Source organism: Solanum dulcamara, chromosome 3 (assembly GCF_947179165.1).
Source record: "Solanum dulcamara chromosome 3, daSolDulc1.2, whole genome shotgun sequence".
NCBI classification, from domain to species: Eukaryota; Viridiplantae; Streptophyta; class Magnoliopsida; order Solanales; family Solanaceae; genus Solanum; species Solanum dulcamara.
In genome coordinates, this window is record NC_077239.1 from 59,747,046 (window position 1) to 59,766,366 (window position 19,321).

Genomic DNA, 19,321 nt, shown 5'->3' on the forward strand with positions numbered 1-19,321 from the left:
TTAAATAACTACTTATAGAATAAGGCCAAAGGTTAACAATATATCTAATCCAATCGACAAGACTAGTACTAACAAAACTAGCCAAAAGACAATCTCGAATCAACAAGTCAATAATCTAGTCTATGAAGCCTTTATCACTATTATCTAACTGGTGCAAATGATCGATTCATGGATACCTCAATTCAAATGAAGAAAATTAAACTCAAAATCTAGAAATACAAATGTGGCATCCTCCTTGAAACAGAGAGGACTCACCAATCAGCTGAATACGAATAGATCCTCAATGATGCGCCTGTTGATGGCCTTTAGTGCCTGTCTCTGTATCATAAAATGATGCATAACCAAATGGATTTCAGTACGTGGAATATATGAGTATGTAATATAGTAGAACAAAATATGCATAAGGTAGAATACTATCAACTCAGATAACTCAAACCAAGAAGTAAGAAGCTTCATAAGTCTAAAGCAAGAGTAAGGTTTAGACAGAGACCAATCATATACAATCCAATCCAATCAAATCAAATCAAATTAGAGTACTATCAAGACATATATGGGAGTTTATCTTATCAGACAGCAATCACTTATGAGCCAGGGATCGTACAACAAGCTAGTTACTATTTTTACAACCATCTAATACCTTGATAGGATATGTAACACCCCTCAAAATTTTCCCTAAGATTCGGGCCTTCTTTGTTCACGTGTGGGGCCAATCATAATTATTTCGAAGTATGTGCTTGAGTTAAGATGAGTCCCTGAGAAATTTAAGAGCGTTGGAGGTGATGTGGGGTCATTGAGGACCCCTAGGACCGAGCTAAGTCCAAAAGATCCGTCGTGGCTAAGTTTAGGACGAGTTCATGTAAGGGTCAACTTTTAACGACCCTATCTTTTGAAAGACATCAATCTGGGTGGCCCACGACCTATCAAATTAAAGGTCGTTGAGTCTTCTTTCCAACGCTACCAAGAACGTAAATTTTGGAGTTCGGAGTCAAAAGATATGACGATCCGAAGATGAACTAGCATGACGGGAATTTCATTCTTGGCCTGGGTTGCAACTATTGGGGAAATGGCCCTGGCGCTGTAAGGGCGCGACGCGCCACTATCGCGCTAGAAACATGCCTCAGTAGTTTGGTCCTTAGCGCGATGCGCCACTAAAAGTTGTGCAGGGTTTTTCAGGCCAAATTCCCAGAATTCAGAACAATGGGTTTGGCGTTGTAAGGACGCGACGCGCCACTATCACGCTAGAAACATGCCTTAGTAGTTTAGTCCTTGGCGCGACGCGCCACTAAAATTTGTGCAGGTTATAAGCGTAATTGGCCTTGGCGTTGTAAGGGCGCGATGCGCCACTATCGCGCCAAGGGCATTTTGGCCTAATTTTTCAGAATTTTGGAGGAAGGGCAATTTGGGAATTGTCCCAAGTTATATATACACAAGCCTTGTATATTTTGGGACCATTTCTTCAGCCCTCACTCTCTCTCTAAAAGCCCTAGCTCCTCTCTCTTCTCTTCTTCTCCATTTCCAATAAAAAAGAGTCCAAGAACTTCAAGATTTGAGTCCTCCATTGAAGACCCAACCACAAGGTTTTCTTCAAGTCTATTCTAAGGTACTTAAGGCTATCCAAAACATGGGTTGAGTCCACCCATGTGCCCTATTCTTGTTTTGAGGTTAGATAGTCATGGAAATGGAGTTTCTTGGTATGATACATGTTTGAATGAGTTTTGTTCCCATCTTATTTGATTATTTATGTGTCAATATTGTTGAGCTAAGAGGTTACTAAAATGAGCCCGTATGTGAGTATGAGATGATGAAGAAATGAGTTGTTAAATATGTTCTATTGATCTTCTTAATTATGTAGATTTAATAAAGGATATTATTTTCTTAAAATGTTGCCTATTATAAAAATGTCGATTTGAAATATTGAAGATGGGATGAGTCACAAGGATTTTTCTTAAATGGGTGGAGGTAATGATTGATTATATCTAGACGATGTTATATATGTGCATTTAAAATTTCTCTTGAAGATATGGTTGAGATTGAGCGAATAGTATGCTTGGAAGAGATTTGATTGTGATAGAGTTGATGAGATGACAAGGTTGTAATGAGACTTATTGATATGAGTTGATTGAGTTAATTGGATGGAGTTTTATGAGCATTGAGTCTTGGGAGGAGTATCGAGCACCGAATTGGGCAAGAGTATAGTCCATACTCGAACCCAATACCTGTGTTGCCAAATGTAGGGGGATTGAACCGTTAAAGTCGGATGCTTCCCCGAGAGCTTTGTCCTGACATTATAGGACCTGGTTGGATTGGATCCATGAGTGTTTGATTCGTTCATACCCTGGCAAGGTATGAACGGGCGTGGAAACAATATCATTTTTTTGTACCTTCACTAGCTCATAAGTGTTGGTTGTCGGTTAAGAGAAACTCCCAAATAGGTTTTGATAGTACTCTGAGTCAGATTGAGTTGAATTGTATATGATTGGTCCAGTCTAAATCATATCCTTGTTTAGACTTAGGACATTTGATTGAGTTGTCATTCTTTTTGAGTTGAGCTCCCAAGTTGATTGATTCTTCCTTGATGTTCGTTGTATTCGGCCATTTTACATACTCGTACATTCCATGTACTGACGCCATTTGGCCTGCATCGTTTCATGATGCAGAGACAGGTACTAGAGATCATCAACCGGCGCTCCGTTGAAGATCCTCATACACTTCCAGCCAGTTGGTGAGCCCTCCTAGCTCTCGGAGGATATTGAGCCTTCTTGTACAATTTTGTTGTCCCTTCTTTTATTTAGATTGTTGGTAGCCATAGACTTGTCATTGGCACCTTTTAGACTTGAATAGAGGCTTCATAGGCTAGAGTGTGGAGAGGTCGAGTTGTTATTTTGAGGAGTCTTGATTTATTGTCTTGTTGGACTGTAAATGTTTGGCCTTCGGCCCTTATATTATGAAAAGTATTTCTTTAATGAAGTTCCCGCTAAGAGAATGTGCTTGAATGGATGAGTGATTGGACCAGGTGGTTCGCTCAGAGGTCAGAAATGGCCTTCGGGTGCCGGTTACGTCTAGGAAACCCTCCCGGGGCGTGACAAACATGGTATTAGAGCATAGAGTTCAAGTGTCCTAGGGAGTCTATGAAGCCGTGTCTAGTAGAGTCTTGCTTATGGGTGTGTTATGCACTACACTTATAAGCGGGAGGCTATAGGACATTAGGAATTGTTTCCCTTCTTTCATACTCTGAATTCGTGTGATGGAGTTAAACTCCATGAAATTTCCTTTCTAATTCGTACGTTTATACATTACAGATAATGCCTCCAAAACGTACTGCTAGGCAGAGGAATATTGATAATGCAGGGATGCCACAGTCAGAGGCACGCCCAGCAAGGGCTAGAGGTTGACCCGTGAGGTATGCGGGGGCACCTCAAGTGCCATCTACCCCACCCGCACCCACATCAGAGGCTGAATTTTAAGGGGCAATTGCAATGCTCACGCAACTAATGGCTGCCCGAAGTAGTAATCAGAGTTCGCCGACTCTCAACTCTAGTTCCCAGGAGCCATCCGCCAGCATTCACGCGTTCTAAGGTCGATGAAGATCCCCAAAACTTTATCGATGAGATGTGGAAGATTCTGAAAGCTATGCATGCTACGGAAATCGAGGGGGTCGAGTTGGTGTCTTATCAACTCAAAGATGTGGCAAGCATTTGGTATAACCAATGGGAATAGAGTAGGGGAGAGGATGCTAAACCTGCTAGATGGGATGAGTTTGAGGGAGCCTTCCTTGACCACTTCTTTCCCCGAGAATTGAGAGAAGCGAAGATGGAGGAATTTGTAAACCTGAAACAGGAAGGTATGTCGGTTAAGGAGTATGGCCTAATGTTCATCCAGCTGTCCAGGTATGCTCCAGAGATGATTCCTGATGTGAGGTCAAAGATGAGGAAATTCGTCTCCGGATTAGGGAGGCATGTGAAAAAGGAGTGCAAGGCAGCATTGTTGATCTTGGATATGGATCTTTCTAGATTAATGGTGTATGCTCAACAGGTAGAGGAGGAGAAAATAAAAGACAGGGAGGAACACCTGAGCAAAAAGGTAAGATCAGTTGGGCATGAGAATGAGCAGAGGCAAGGCAAGGGCAACAGGTCCTTCTTCCAGAAGAGGCCTTCCAACTATGCCTCATCTACCGCCAGTGTACCGATGCCACAAAATAGGTATGATCGGTAGGGACAAGGTCGCCAGAATTTCATACCCCAGGGTTCTCAATCCCTGGCCAGTGTAAGTCAAGGTTCGAAGGAAAAGCCACCATGCGGCAAGTGTGGTAGGCTCCACTTTGGGGAATACAGAGCAGGAAGGGTTGGTTGCTATAAATGCGGCCAAATGGACCATCTTCTGAGGGAATGTCCAACATGGGGGAACAGGGCCCAGTCCTCTGCCACCGCACCACCAGCTAGAGGTAATCAGAGGGGCACTACTCCAGGTACGAATGGAGGTACAAACCGCCTATATGCCATGGGTATTCGCCAAGATCAGGAGAACTCTCCAAACGTCGTGATGGGTATGATTCGAGTCTCTTCTTTTGAGTGTTATCTATTGATGGATCCAGGTGCCACCTTATCTTTTGTGACTTCTTATGTGGCTAGCAAATTCAATAAAATTCCTGAATGTCTTCTTGAGCCTTTTAGTGTGGCCACTCTTGTCGGCGATTCTGTCTTAGCTGAGAGAGTCTATAGAGATTGCACTGTGTCACTTCATCACAGGGATACCTTGGTTGACTTGGTTGAGTTATACATGGTTGATTTTGACGTGATCCTTGGCATGGACTGGCTTTATGTCTGTTATGCCTCTATTGATTGTAGGACTCAAATTGTTACATTCAAATTCCCGAATGAGGCTGTCATAGAGTGGAAGGGTAGTCCTATTGCGCCTAAGGGTAAGTTTATTTCATACCTTAGGGCCAGGAATCTAATATCAAAAGGGTGTATTTATCACATTGTCCGAGTGAAAGATAACAGCATTGAGTCTCCATCCCTTGAGTCGGTTCTGATTGTCAACGAGTTTCCGGATGTCTTTCTTGAAGATCTGCCTGGAGTCCCTCCTGATAGGGAGATCGACTTCGGGATTGATGTTCTTCCTGATACCCAGCCTATCTCAATTCCTCCATATAGAATGGCTCCGGCTGAGTTGAAGGAGTTGAAGGAGCAGTTGAAAGGCTTGTTGGATAAGGGATTTATTAGGCCGAGTGTCTCACCATGGAGTGCTCCGGTCCTATTTATGCGGAAGAAGGACGGGTCCCTTAGAATGTGTATCGACTATAGATAGCTGAATAAGGTCACCGTAAAGAACAAATACCCTCTCCCTAGAATAAATGACTTATTCGATCAAATTTAAGGTGCCACTTGTTTCTCAAAGATAGACTTAAGATCTGGCTACCACCAGTTAAAGGTGAGAGAGTGTGATATTCCAAAGACTGCTTTCTGGACTCGTTATGGCCACTTTGAATTTTTGGTCATGTCCTTTGGGTTGACTAATTCCCCCGCCGCTTTTATGGATCTCATGAACCGAGTATTCAAACTGTATCTTGATATGTTTGTGATTGTATTCATAGATGATATTCTGGTTTACTCCAAGAATGAAGAGGAGCACGTCTATCATCTTAGAGTCATTTTACAAACTTTGAGGGACCAGGTATTGTATGAAAAGTTCTCTAAATATGAGTTTTGGCTTGCATCAGTGGCCTTCTTAGGCCACAATGTATCCGGAGATGGTATTCAGGTTGATGCTCAGAAAATTAAAGCCGTGAAGAATTGGCCTAGACCCACATCCCCAACAGAGATAAGGAGCTTCCTGGGTTTGGCCAGGTACTATCGAAGGTTTGTAGAGGGATTCTCATCCATATCATCACCATTGACTAAGCTGACCCAAACGAAGGCTAAGTTCCAATGGTCAGATGCTTGTGAGAAGAGTTTCCAGAAATTAAAAACCAAGCTAACCACTGCTCATGTTCTAACCTTGCCCGATGGAACAGAGGGATTTGTGATCTATTGTGATGCATCCAGAGTTGGTTTGGGTTGTGTGTTGATGCAAAGGGGGAAGGTGATAGCCTATGCTTCAAGACAGCTTAAGCTGCATGAGAGGAATTACCTAACTCATGACCTTGAGCTGGCAGCTATGGTGTTTGCGCTTAAAATCTGGTGCCACTACCTATATGGAGTGCATATCGATATATTCACCGATCACAAGAGCTTGCAATATGTCTTTAGCCAGAAGGAACTCAACCTAAGGCAAATGAGATGGCTTGAGCTACTCAAGGACCATGATATGAGCATCCTCTACCATCCAGGTAAAGCTAATGTTATTGGTGATGCTCTTAGTAGGTTGTCCATGGGTAGGACTAGCCACGTAGAGGAAGGAAGGAGAGAATTGGCGAAGGAGGTACACAGATTAGCCCGATTGGAAGTTCATCTAGAAGAGAACAATGAAGGCGGAGTTACAGTTCAGGATGGGTCTACATCCTCACTTGTGGCAGAGGTGAAGGAGAAGCAAGACCAAGATCCCGTCCTCCTCCAATTGAAGGGAGTTGTTCAAAAACAAGAGGTAATGGTTTTTACCCAAGGGGGAGATGGTGTATTGCGGTACCAAAATAGATTATGTGTACCGGATGTTGATGATGTTCAAGAGAGGATTATGGACGAAGCGCATAGTTCTAGATACTCTATTCATCCGGGTTCCACAAAAATGTATCATGACTTGAGGGAGATCTATTGGTGGAGTGGGATGAAGAGAGATATTGCAGAATTCATTTCCAAATGCCCGAATTGTCAGCAAGTGAAGGTTGAGCATCAAAGACCATGTAGTCTAGCCCAAAGCATAGAAATTCTAGAATGGAAGTGGGAGATGATCAATATGGACTTTATTACAGGCTTGCCGAAGTCCCGAAAGCAACATGATTCCATTTGGGTGATTGTGGATAGAATGACGAAATCAGCTCATTTCTTAGCGGTTAAGACTACTGATACTGCAGAAGATTATGCAAAGTTGTATATACAAGAGGTCGTCAGATTGCATGGGGTCCCTTTGTCTATCATCTCAGACAGAGGAGCTCAATTCACTTCCCAATTTTGGAAATCCTTTCAGAAAGGATTAGGTTCGAGGGTGAACTTGAGTACAACCTTCCATCCCCAGACGAATGGCCAAGCAGAGCGCACCATTCAGACATTAGAAGATATGTTGAGGGCGTGTGTGCTTGACTTCAAGGGAAATTGGGATGATCACTTTCCTCTCATAGAGTTTGCGTATAACAATAGCTATCATGCAAGCATTCAAATGGCTCCTTATGAAGCCTTGTATGGGAGGAGGTGTAGATCGCCTATTGGGTGGTTTGAAGTTGGTGAAGCCGAGTTAATTGCGCCCGATTTTGTTCATCAAGCCATGGAGAAGGTACGAGTTATCCGAGAGAGGCTAAAGACAGCCCAAAGTCGCCAAAAATCTTACACCAATGTGAGGAGGAGAGACTTAGAGTTTGAGGTGGATGATTGGGTGTATTTGAAAGTGTCACCCATGAAGGGTGTCATGAGGTTTGGAAAGAAGGGGAAACTTAGTCCTCGATATATTGGTCCGTACCAAATTTTGAGGCGGATTAGGAGTGTTGCTTATAAGTTGGACTTACCCTCAGAGCTAGCTTCTATTCATCTGGTGTTCCATGTTTCAATGTTGAAATATTGCTTAGGCGATCCCTCGTTAGTAGTCCCCATTGACAACATTGGAATTAAGGATAGCTTGTCTTTTGAAGAGGTCCCAGTCCAAATTCTTGATCGCCAGACTCGCAAATTGAGGAATAAAGATATCGCCTCGGTCAAGGTTCTATGGAGGAATCAACTTGTTGAGGAAGCCACATGGGAAGCGGAGGAAGCCATGAAATCTAAATATCCACATCTATTCGTGCCTACCGAGGAGAATATTGAAGGTAATGACCATTTCCTTGACTCGAATTTATTTGTGCCTTTTTGAGTTTGATTGATAGTTGATTGAGAATTTGATTGATTGAATGACTGAGTTTTGATTGTGATTTGTACCCCGAGTCCATTCTTGGTTGCTCGTCATTCGAGGATGAATGATCCCAAGAGGGAGATAATGTAACACCCCTCAAAAGTTTCCCTAAGATTTGGGCCTTCTTTATTCACGTGTGGGGCCCATCGTAATTATTTCAAAGTATGTGCTTGAGTTAAGATGAGTCCCTGAGAAATTTAAGAGCGTTGGAGGTGATGTGGGGTTATTGAGGACCCCTAGGATCGAGCTAAGTACAAAAGATCCATCGTGGCTAAGTTTAGGACGAGTTTATGTAAGGGTTGACTTTTAACGACCCTATCTTTTGATAGACGTCAAACTGGGTGGCCCACGACCTATCAAATTAAAGGTCGTCGAGTCTTCTTTCCAACGCCACCAAGAACGTAAATTTTGGAGTTTGGAGTCAAAAGATATGACAATCCGAAGATGAACTAGCACGACGGGAATTTCATTCTTGGCATGGGTTGCAACTACTGGGAAATGGCCCTGGCGCTGTAAGGGAACGACGCGCCACTATCGTGCCAGAAATATGCCTCAGTAGTTTGGTTCTTAGCGCGATGCGCCACTAAAAGTTGTGCAGGGTTTTTCAGGCCAAATTCCCAGAATTCAGAACAATGGGCTTGGCGCTGTAAGGGCGCGACGCGCCACTATCGCGCCAGAAACATGCCTCAGTAGTTTGGTCCTTGGCGCGATGCGCCACTAAAAGTTGTGTAGGTTTTAGGCGTAATTGGCCTAAGCGCTGTAAGGGCGCGATGCGCCACTATCGTACCAAGGGCGTTTTGGCCTAATTTTTCAGAATTTTGGAGGAAGGGCAATTTGGGAATTGTCCCAAGTTATATATACACAAGCCTTGTATATTTTGGGACCATTTCTTCAGCCCTCACTCTCTCTCTAAAAGCCCTAGCTCCTCTCTCTTCTCTTCTTCTCCATTTCCAACAAAAAGGAGTCCAAGAACTTTAAGTTTTGAGTCCTCTATTGAAGACCCAACCACAAGGTTTTCTTCAAGTCTATTCTAAGGTATGTAAGGCTATCCAAAACATGGGTTGAGTCCACCCATATGCCCTATTCTTATTTTGAGGTTAGATAGTCATAGAAATGGAGTTTCTTGCTTTGATACACGTTTGAATGAGTTTTGTTCCCATCTTATTTGATTATTTATGTGTCAATGTTGTTGAGCTAAGAGGTTACTAAAATGAGCCCTTATGTGAGTATGAGATGATGAAGAAATGAGTTGTTAAATATGTTCTATTGATCTTCTTAATTATGTAGATTTAATAAAGGATATTATTTTCTTAAAATGTTGTCTATTATAAAAATGTCAATTTGAAATCTTGAAGATGGGATGAGTCACAAGGATTTTTCTCAAATGGGTGGAGGTAATGATTGATTATATCTAGACGATGTTATATATGTGCATTTAAAATTTCTCTTGAAGATATGATTGAGATTGAGCGAATAGTATGCTTAGAAGAGATTTGATTGTGATAGAGTTAATGAGTTGACAAGGTTGTAATGAGACTTGTTGATATGAGTTGATTGAGTTGATTGGATGGAGTTTTATGAGCATTGAGTCTTGGGAGGAGTATCGAGCACCGAATTGGGCAAGAGTATAGTCCATACTCGAACCCAATACCTGTGTTGCGAAACGTAGAGGGGATTAAACCGTTAAAGTCGGATGCTTCCCCGAGAGCTTTGTCCTGACATTATAGGACCTGGTTGGATTGGATCCATGAGTGTTTGATTCGTTCATACACTGGTAAGATATGAACGGGCGTGGCAACAACGTCATTTTGTTGTACCTTCACTGGCTCATAAGTGTTGGTTGTCGGTTAAGAGAAATTCCCAAATAGGTTTTGATAGTACTCTGAGTCAGATTGAGTTGAATTGTATATGATTGGTCCAGTCTAAATCATATCCTTGTTTAGACTTAGGACATTTGATTGAGTTGTCATTCCTTTTGAGTTGAGCTCCCGAGTTGATTGATTCTTCCTTGATGTTCGTTGTATTCGGCCATTTTACATACTCGTACATTCCATGTACTGACGCCATTTGGCCTGCATCATTTCATGATACAGAGACAGGTACTAGAGATCATCAACCGGCGCTCCGTTGAAGATCCTCATACACTTCCAGCCAGTTGGTGAGCCCTCCTAGCTCCCGGAGGATATTGAGCCTTCTTGTACAGTTTTGTTGTCCCTTCTTTTATTTAGATTGTTGGTAGCCATGGACTTGTCATGGGAACCTTTTAGACTTGAATAGAGGCTTCATAGACTGGAGTGTGGAGAGGTCGAGTTGTTATTTTGAGGAGTCTTGATTTATTGTCTTGTTGGACTGTAAATGTTTGGCCTTCGGCCCTTATATTATGAAAAATATTTCTTTAATGGAGTTCCCGCTAAGATAATGTGCTTGAATGGATGAGTGACTGGACCAGGTGGTTCGTTCGGAGGTCAGAAATGGCCTTCGGGTGCCGGTTACGTCTAGGGTACCCTCCCGGGGCGTGACAGGATAAAGGACAAATCTATCAATCTGTATCCAACAATCCATCGAGTCCTATATTTTTAGGATAATAAAATAAGGAAACTTTCGACTTTAACGATTCATTCCTCTTCTATGTTTGGAGATGTAGTTATTGAGTTTGAGTTATTACTTACTCTTACCCAATTTCGTGCTTGATACTCCTCCCAACACTCAATGCTCATAAGACAATCAATCACATTCAATCAATGAACATGCCTCATATGGACCTTTATCAGTTTATTAGTTCTATCCAATCAATCCTTTCAGACAATCGATCTTCTAATCATTCCCAAATCATTCATTTATGAGTAGTTGGGACAATCATTTATGACAACATTTAGTTAAAACCATTCAATTTATTTCAATAATGAAAATACAAAGACTATCAAGTTTCATCAAGACTATCATCATGCACACATTCCAATCACAATCATACAATCAAGTTTAAGGGTCTAGACTCAATCCTTAATCGTATTCATCTAATATTACTCAAAATATCATTAGATTTTATGGAGTAAATAGTCAAAAATCATTTATTCAAGAATAAATTCATATAAATCATCAATTATGCAATATTGTATAAAAATATGTTAAGTTTAAAGAAGATTCTCAAGAACACAATAATGAGGACTCAATTCATTCATAAATCAACCTATCACAATCTTGGGGCACATGGAAGAACAAAGTTCATGCTTTAATTTAGCTTTACATACCTGGGATGAAGACAGGACAATCAATCTTGCAAGATATTGCTTGAATCTTTTGAACCCAAGCTTCTTATCCACTCTTTTGCCCTAGATCTTAAGTTAAATTAGTGTAAAAGACTAAGGAATGCGTTTAGGAACTCTTTTAAGGTCAAAAGTGAACTATATCAGTCGTGGGGTAAGTATAGGAGGGGTGGGGAAAAGACCGGAATGCCCCTCCCAAAGAATAAAAATGGTAGAAAAATTAATCTGTGGGGGACTAGGTCTGCGACGTGGACTGATTCCCTCATAGTGCAATTTTTTTTTGAATTTTTTTTGATCGAATTCTTACCCCATAGAAAATAACTAGGATAAAATTAAGTCCAATCCGTGGCATATCCATAAGCGGACCTATCGTCCACTTATCTTTTTCCTTGTTTCTCCTCCCTTGTTCTTCTCTCTTAAGCCGAGGGTCTTTCGGAAACAGCCGCCCTACCTTTTAAGGTGGGGGTTAGGTCTGCGTACACTCTACCCTCCCCAGACCCCACATGGTGGGATCACACTGGGTTCGTTGTTGTTGTTGTTGTTGGCCTAAAATTCAACCAAGACCATTTTCCCATACAATATTTCACCTAGATGAATATTCCGGCCTCAAATTGACTAAAACATTTAAGGAAGATATGATAAACGAGCAATCTCTCATCTAGTGTATTTTGATAATTTTACTTGGTATAACATTATCTTCCCTTTGGAATCATTCATCCTCGAATAAAGAGCCATTAGAAATGGACTCAAGGCATGAATAACAATCGAAACTCAATCAAATCGACCAATTAATCAAATTAAATAATCTAGATAATTAATTATTTAGACTCAAGAATAGACAAATCAGTTCAAGTCAAGAATTGAGATATTACCTTCATCATTCTCATAATTAGGAACAAATAGATGCGGGTATCTAGCTTTCATATCTTCCTCAGCTTCCCATGTGGATTCCTCAGCAGATTGATTCCCCTACAAGACTTTGACTGAGGCAATCTCTTTGGTCCTCAACTTTCGAACCTGACAATCAAGGATTTTAACCGGAATCTCTTCATAGGACAGAGTATCTTTTACTCCAGTACTATCAATGGGAAATTCCAATGAAGGATCTCCCAAGCACTTGTTTAACATCGAGATGTAAACTACTAGATGAATAGCGGCTAACTCAGAAGGTAACTCCAATTCATAAGCGACACTTCCAATTATTCTCATAATCTGGTAGGGAACAATGTATCGGGGACTAAGATTTCCCTTCTTCCCAAACCTCATGACACCTTTCATGGGTTACATTTCAAACTTTAGGTCTCTCTTTCTCACATCGGTGTAAGATTTCTGGCAGCTTTAGGTTGTTTTCAGCCTCTATCGAATCATCTTCACCTTCTCCCTAGCTTGGTGAACAAAATCTGGCCCAATTAACTCTTTTACCAACTTCAAACCACCCAATTGGTGATCTACATCTCTTTCCATAAAATTCTTCGTAGGGAGCCATCTGAATACTTGAATGATAACTATTGTTGTATGCAAACTCAATAAGAGGTAAGTGATCATCCCAATTACCTTTAAAGTCAAGTACATATGCCCTCAACATATCCTCCAATATCTGAATGGTGTGTTTTGCCTGGCCATCTGTCTGGGGATGAAATATTGTACTAAGATTCACTTTTAAACCCAGTCCTTTCTAAAAAGATCTCTAAAATTGAGAAGTGAATTCAGCTCCTCTATCTGAGATGATAGACAAGAGAACCCCATGCAATCTGACAATCTTCCAAATATACAATCTTGCATAATTCTCTGCGGTGTCAGTAGTCTTAACTGCCAAGAAGTGGGCTGATTTAGTCATTCTATCCAAAATCACCCAAATCGAATCATACTGCTTTTGGGACCTCAGCAAACCTGTAACAAAGTCCATATTGATCATGTCTGACTTCTATTACAGAATCTCTATATTCTGAGCTAACCCACATGGCCTTTGATGCTCAACTTTAACCTATTGGCAATTCGGACACTTGAAAACAAATTCGGCGATATCTCTCTTCATTCCACCCCACTAATAGACTTTTCTCAAGTTATGATACATTTTTGTAGAACCCGAATAAATAGAGTATCTAGAACTATGAGTTTTATCTATAATCCTTTCTCGGACATTATCAATATTTGAGACACATAATCTATTTTGGTACATCAACAGACTATCTCCCCCTTTAGAGAAAACCATCACCTTTTGTTTGTGAGTAGCTTCCTTCAACTGAAGAAGGACAGGATCTTGGTCTTGCTTCTCTTTCACATCTTCCACAAGGGATGATACAGACGCATTCTGAACATTAACTCTACCTTCATTATTCTACTTAAGCTGAACTCCCAATCAAGCTAATCTATGCACCTCTTTAGCCAATTCTTTATTTCCCTCCTCTATATAGGCAATTCTACCCATAGACAACCTCCTAAGAGCATCTGCAACAATATTAGGTTTACTTGGGTGGTAGAGAATGCTCATGTCATAATCTTTGAGCAACTCTAGTCATATCCTCCACCTCAGGTTTAGTTCTTTATGCCTAAGACGTACCGCAAACTCTTATGATCAGTGAACACGTTAACATGCACTTTATACAAATAGTGGCACCAAATTTTGAGAGAAAATACCACAGCTACCAGCCCAAGGTCGTGAGTTGGGTAATTTCTCTTATGAATCTTAAGTTGTCTCAAAGCATAAGCTATCACTTTTCCCCTCTGCATCAACATACAGCCCAAACCAACTCTAGATGTGTCATAATAGATTAAAAAAATCCTCTGTTCCATTGGGCAAAGTCAAAACAGGAGCGGTAGTAAGTTTGGTCTTCAATTTCTGGAAACTCTCTTCACAAGAATCAAACCATTGAAACTTAGCCTTCTTTTAGGCTAGCTTAGTCAATGGAGATGATATGGATGAGAATCCCTCAACAAATTTGCGTAGTAGCTAGGCAAACCCAAGAAGCTCCTTATATCAGTTGGGGATGTGTGTATGGGCCAATTTTTCACTGCCTCAATTTTTTGGGTATCAACCCAAATACCATCTCCAGATATAATATGGCCTAAAGCCACTGACGCTAGCTAGAATTCACATTTGGAGAACTTTGTATACAACTCCTTGTCTTTCATAGTTTGGAGGACAACTCTAAGGTGACAAGCATGCTCTTCCTCATTTTTAGAGTAGACCAAAATATCATCAATAAAGACAATCACGAACACATCAAGATATGGCTTAAACACCCAATTCATGAGATCCATAAAGGTTGTAGGTGCATTAGTTAACCCAAAGGACATGACCAAAAACTCAAAATGGCCATAACGGATTTGTAAGGCTATTTTCGAAATATCACATTCTCTCACTTTCAACTAACGGTAACCTAATCTGAGGTCTATTTTTAAAAAATAGAAGGCACCCTGAAGTTGGTCAAATAAATCATCTATCTTGGGGAGAGGATACTTATTCTTTACCGTGACCTTGTTCAGCTTTTGATAATCAAGGAACATTCTAAGGGACCCATCTTTCTTTTGCACGAATAGGATAGGAGCACCCCAAGGTGAGACATTCGGCCTAATGAAGCCCTTATCTAACAAATCTTTAAGTTGCTCTTTCAATTCTTTCAACTCAGCAGGAGCCATTCTATAAGGCGGAATAGAAAGAGGCTAAGTATTGGGTTGAACATCAATCCTAAAGTCGATCTCCGTATCAGAAGGAACTCTAGGCAGATCTTCAGGAAACACTTCAGGAAACTCATTCACAATCGAAACTAACTCAAGAGTAGGAGACTCAAAACTATCACCCTTGACTCTAATAATGTGATAAATACACCCTTTAGAGATCAACTTTCTGGCCCTAAGGCAGGAAATAAATTTACCCTTAGGCACAAAAAGACTACCCTTCCACTCTAAGACAGGCTCATTTGGGAATTTGTACTTAACAATTTGAGTCCCATAATTAACAGAGGCATAACAAGCATAAATCCATTCCATTCCAAGAATCACATTAAAATCAACCATGTCTAACTAAACTTAGTCAGCCATGATATCCCTGTGATAGATTCACATAGTATAATCTCTATAGACTCTCTCAGCTTAATGAAAGGTTCAAGAAGACACTCAGGAACTTTATCAAACTTATTAGCCATATAAGGAGTTACAAATGACAAAGTGGCACCCGGATCCAAAAAATTATAACAATCAAAGGAAAAGACTCGAATCATACTCGTAACAATATTTGGGGAGTTCTCCTGATATTGGCGACTATCCATGGCATACAAATGGTTTGTTCCCCCTGCTGGTACTAAAAGTAGCACCCCTTTTATTTCCTTAAATTGGTGGTGCTGGGGTAGAAGATTAGGCTTTGCTGGCCCACTTAGAACGGTCTCTCTGAAAGTGACCCAATTGGCCACACTTATAGCACCCATTCCCTTCCTTACGACGTTCTCCCATATGAAGTTTGACACACTTACCACATGGTGGCTGACCTCTAGAACCTTGAGCCACACTAGCCTATGACTGAGATCCCTGTGCTTTTAAGTTTTGGGACCCTATTTATTTTTGATCCTAGGTGCAGGCACACTAGTAGATGATGGGGCTGGGCCAGATAGCCCTGTCTGAAAATGACTCTCATTCCCATTCCCTCTCTTACCAACCACATGGTTGGATGTCTTGGCCCTTTTGCTCCTAAACTCTTCTCTATCCTGCAGCTTCTCCTCTTTCGTTTACTGCACATAAGTCATCAACCTACCAATATCCATGTCTCCAATCAATATTGATCCCCTTTCCTCTTTCTTTTTCAAGTGACCTAGTCCATCCATATACAAGCTCATCCTACTCCTCATATCAGCAACCATCTCAGGAGCATAACGGGACAACTGTGTGAACTTCAAACTATAACTCCTACACAGTCATAGAGCCATATTTCAAATTCAAGAACTATCTTACCTTAGCCTCTTTCATCTCCCTCAGGAAGAAACGACCCAAGTAAGCTTCCTCAAATAAAGCCCAAGTCAACCTGGTGCACCCTCTGCTCTTTTCTTTCTCCACTGATCAAACCATAATCTGGCCACACCCTTGAGATGGTAGGCGGCCAACTTAACTCTATCAACATCAACCACATGCATCATTAGAAACACTTTTTGTCGCTCTTTAATGTAGTTCTTTGTAGACCCTGTGAACTCAGGTGAATTCATTCTCAGGAACTCACAGACCCTAGATGTGTCTGGAGCATCCTGTTCCTGATCCCTGTCTAGCAACTAGCGTTGTCACTGCTTGAGCCAAGGTTTGAATGGCCTAGAAAAGCTAAGTATTTGTGATATCAGCCTGTGGTGGATGCTCTGCAGGCACATATATGTTTTCTTGCAGCTCAGGAACTTATTTTCCAGGTTGGTTAACATTTTGCCTTGTTGGGCGTCCTCTGCACCTAGCTCATCCTGCATCCTTTTTTGGAGGCATGATCTGAAGTCAAAACTTGAATGCACGAATTAGAAGTGAACTTTCATAAAGTTAAACTCTATCACACGAACTCAGAATATGAAAGAAGTGAAACAATGTCTAATGTTCTATAGCCTCCTGATTATAAGTGTGGTGCATAACACACCCATAAATAAAATCTACTAGATACGACTTCATAAACTCCCTAGGACTCTTGAACTTTGTGCTTTGATACAAAGTTTGTCACACCCCGGGAGGGTACCCTAGGTATGGCCGGCACTCAAAGAGTATTGCTAGTCCCCAAGAGAACCATTTGTCCTGTTCACACAATCATTCAATCAACTCTCTATCAGCGGAAGACTTAACTCATCAAGATCATCAAATAACTACTTATAGAATAAGGCCAAAGGTTAACAATCTATCTAATCTAATCAACAAGACTAGTACTAACGAAACTAGCCAAAAGACAATCTCAAATCAACAAGTCAATAATCTAGTCTATGAAGCCTTTATCACTATTATCTAACTGGTGCGAATGACCGATTCATGGATACCTCAATTCAAATGAAGAAAATTAAACTAAAAATCTAGAAAGAAAAATATGGCATCCTTCTTGAAATAGGGAGGACTCACCAATCAGCTGAATACGAATAGATCCTTAATGATGCGCTTGTTGATGAACTCTAGTGCCTGTCTCTGTATCATAAAATAATGCAGAACCAAATGGATGTCAGTATGTGGAATTTATGAGTATGTAATATGATAGAATAAAATATGTATAAGGTAGAATACTATCAACTCAGATAACTCAAAACAAGAAGTAAGAAGCTTGATCAAGATGTCATAAGTCTAAAGCAAGAGCAAGGTTTAGACAAAGACCAATCATGTAAAATCCAATTCAATCAAATCAAATCAGAGTACTATCAAGATCTATATGGGAGTTTATCTTATCCGACAATAATCACTTATGAGCTAGTGATCGTACAATAAGCTCGTTGTTGTTGCCACAACCATCCAATACCTTGCTAGGGTAAAGGACAAATCTATCAATCTGCATCCAACAATCCATCGATTCCTAGCTTTTCAAGATAATAAAATAGGGAAACATCCGACTTTAACGGTTCAATCCTCTCCTATGTTTGGTGATATAGTTATTGAGTTCGAGTTATTACTTACTCTTACCCAATTTGGTGCTCGATACTTCTCTCAAGACTCAATGATTATAAGTTAATCAATCTCAATCAACCAATGAACAAGCCTCATATGGACCTTTATTAGTTCATCGGTTCTATCCAATCAATCCTTTCAAACAATCAATCTTCTAATCATTCTCAAATCATTCATTTATGAGTAGTTGGGACAATCATTTATGACAATATTTAGTTGAAAACATTCAGTTTAGTTCAATAATGAAGATGCAAAGACTATCAAGTTTCATCAAGACTATCATCATGCTCACTTCCCAATCACAATCATACATTCACAAGTTCAAGGTTCTAGACTAAATCCTTAATCGTATTAATCTAATATTAGTAAACATATCATGGGAGTTTATGAAGTAAATAGTCAAAAATTATTTATTCAAGAATAAGTCCATAGAAATCATCAATTATGCACTATTATGTAAAAATATGTTAAGTTTAAAGAAGATTCTCAAGAACACAATCATGGGGACTCAATTCATTCACAAATTAACCTATCACAATCTTGGGGCACATGGTATAACAAATTTCATGTTTTAGTTTAGCCTTACATACCTGAGATGAAGACAGGACAATCAATCTTGTAAGATATTGCTTGAATCTTTTGAACCATACCCTCTTCTCCACTCCTTACCCCTAACTCTTAAGTTAAATTAGCGTAAAAGACTCGTGAATGCGTTTAGGAACTCTTTTAAGATCGAAATTGACATATATCAGTCGGGGGTAAATATAGGAGGGATTGAAAAAAGATCAGAATGCACCTCCTTAAGAATAAAAACAACCAAAAAATTGACCTGTAGGGGACTAGGTCCGCAACGCGGACTGGTTCCCTCATAGTGAATTTTTTTTCTAAAATTTTTTCGATCAAATTCTAACTCCGTAGAAAATAACGAGGATAGAATTAAGTACAATCTGGGGCAGGTCCGCGACGTGGACCTGTCGCCCAGTTCTCTATTTTCGTCGCTTTACTTCAAATATTTATCTTCCGATCCGATTGGCCAAAAATTTAACCAAGACTATTTTCCCATACAATTTTTCACTCTGATCAATATTTCAGCCTCGAATTGACTGAAAAAGTTAAGGAAGATGCGTTAAACAAGCAATCTCTCATCTAGGGGTATTTTGGTAATTTTATCAGGTGTAATACGTGGTGACCTCCCCGGTCCGTGACCTCATTCGTGGTTATTCACTCTTAACTCTCCATTTGCCAAGGCTGGACCATGTGAGCTTTCTATGGCCCATGGTCCTATCCACAGCCCATGAAGGGCTCTATGAAGTCCAATTGGTTCCAAAAAGCTGAGTTTTTTTAGAGACTTCCTTTAAAATCTATTTTTCTTACTTTCTAACTTTTGGGATCTTACATTATCATATCATGGACATATAATCCCA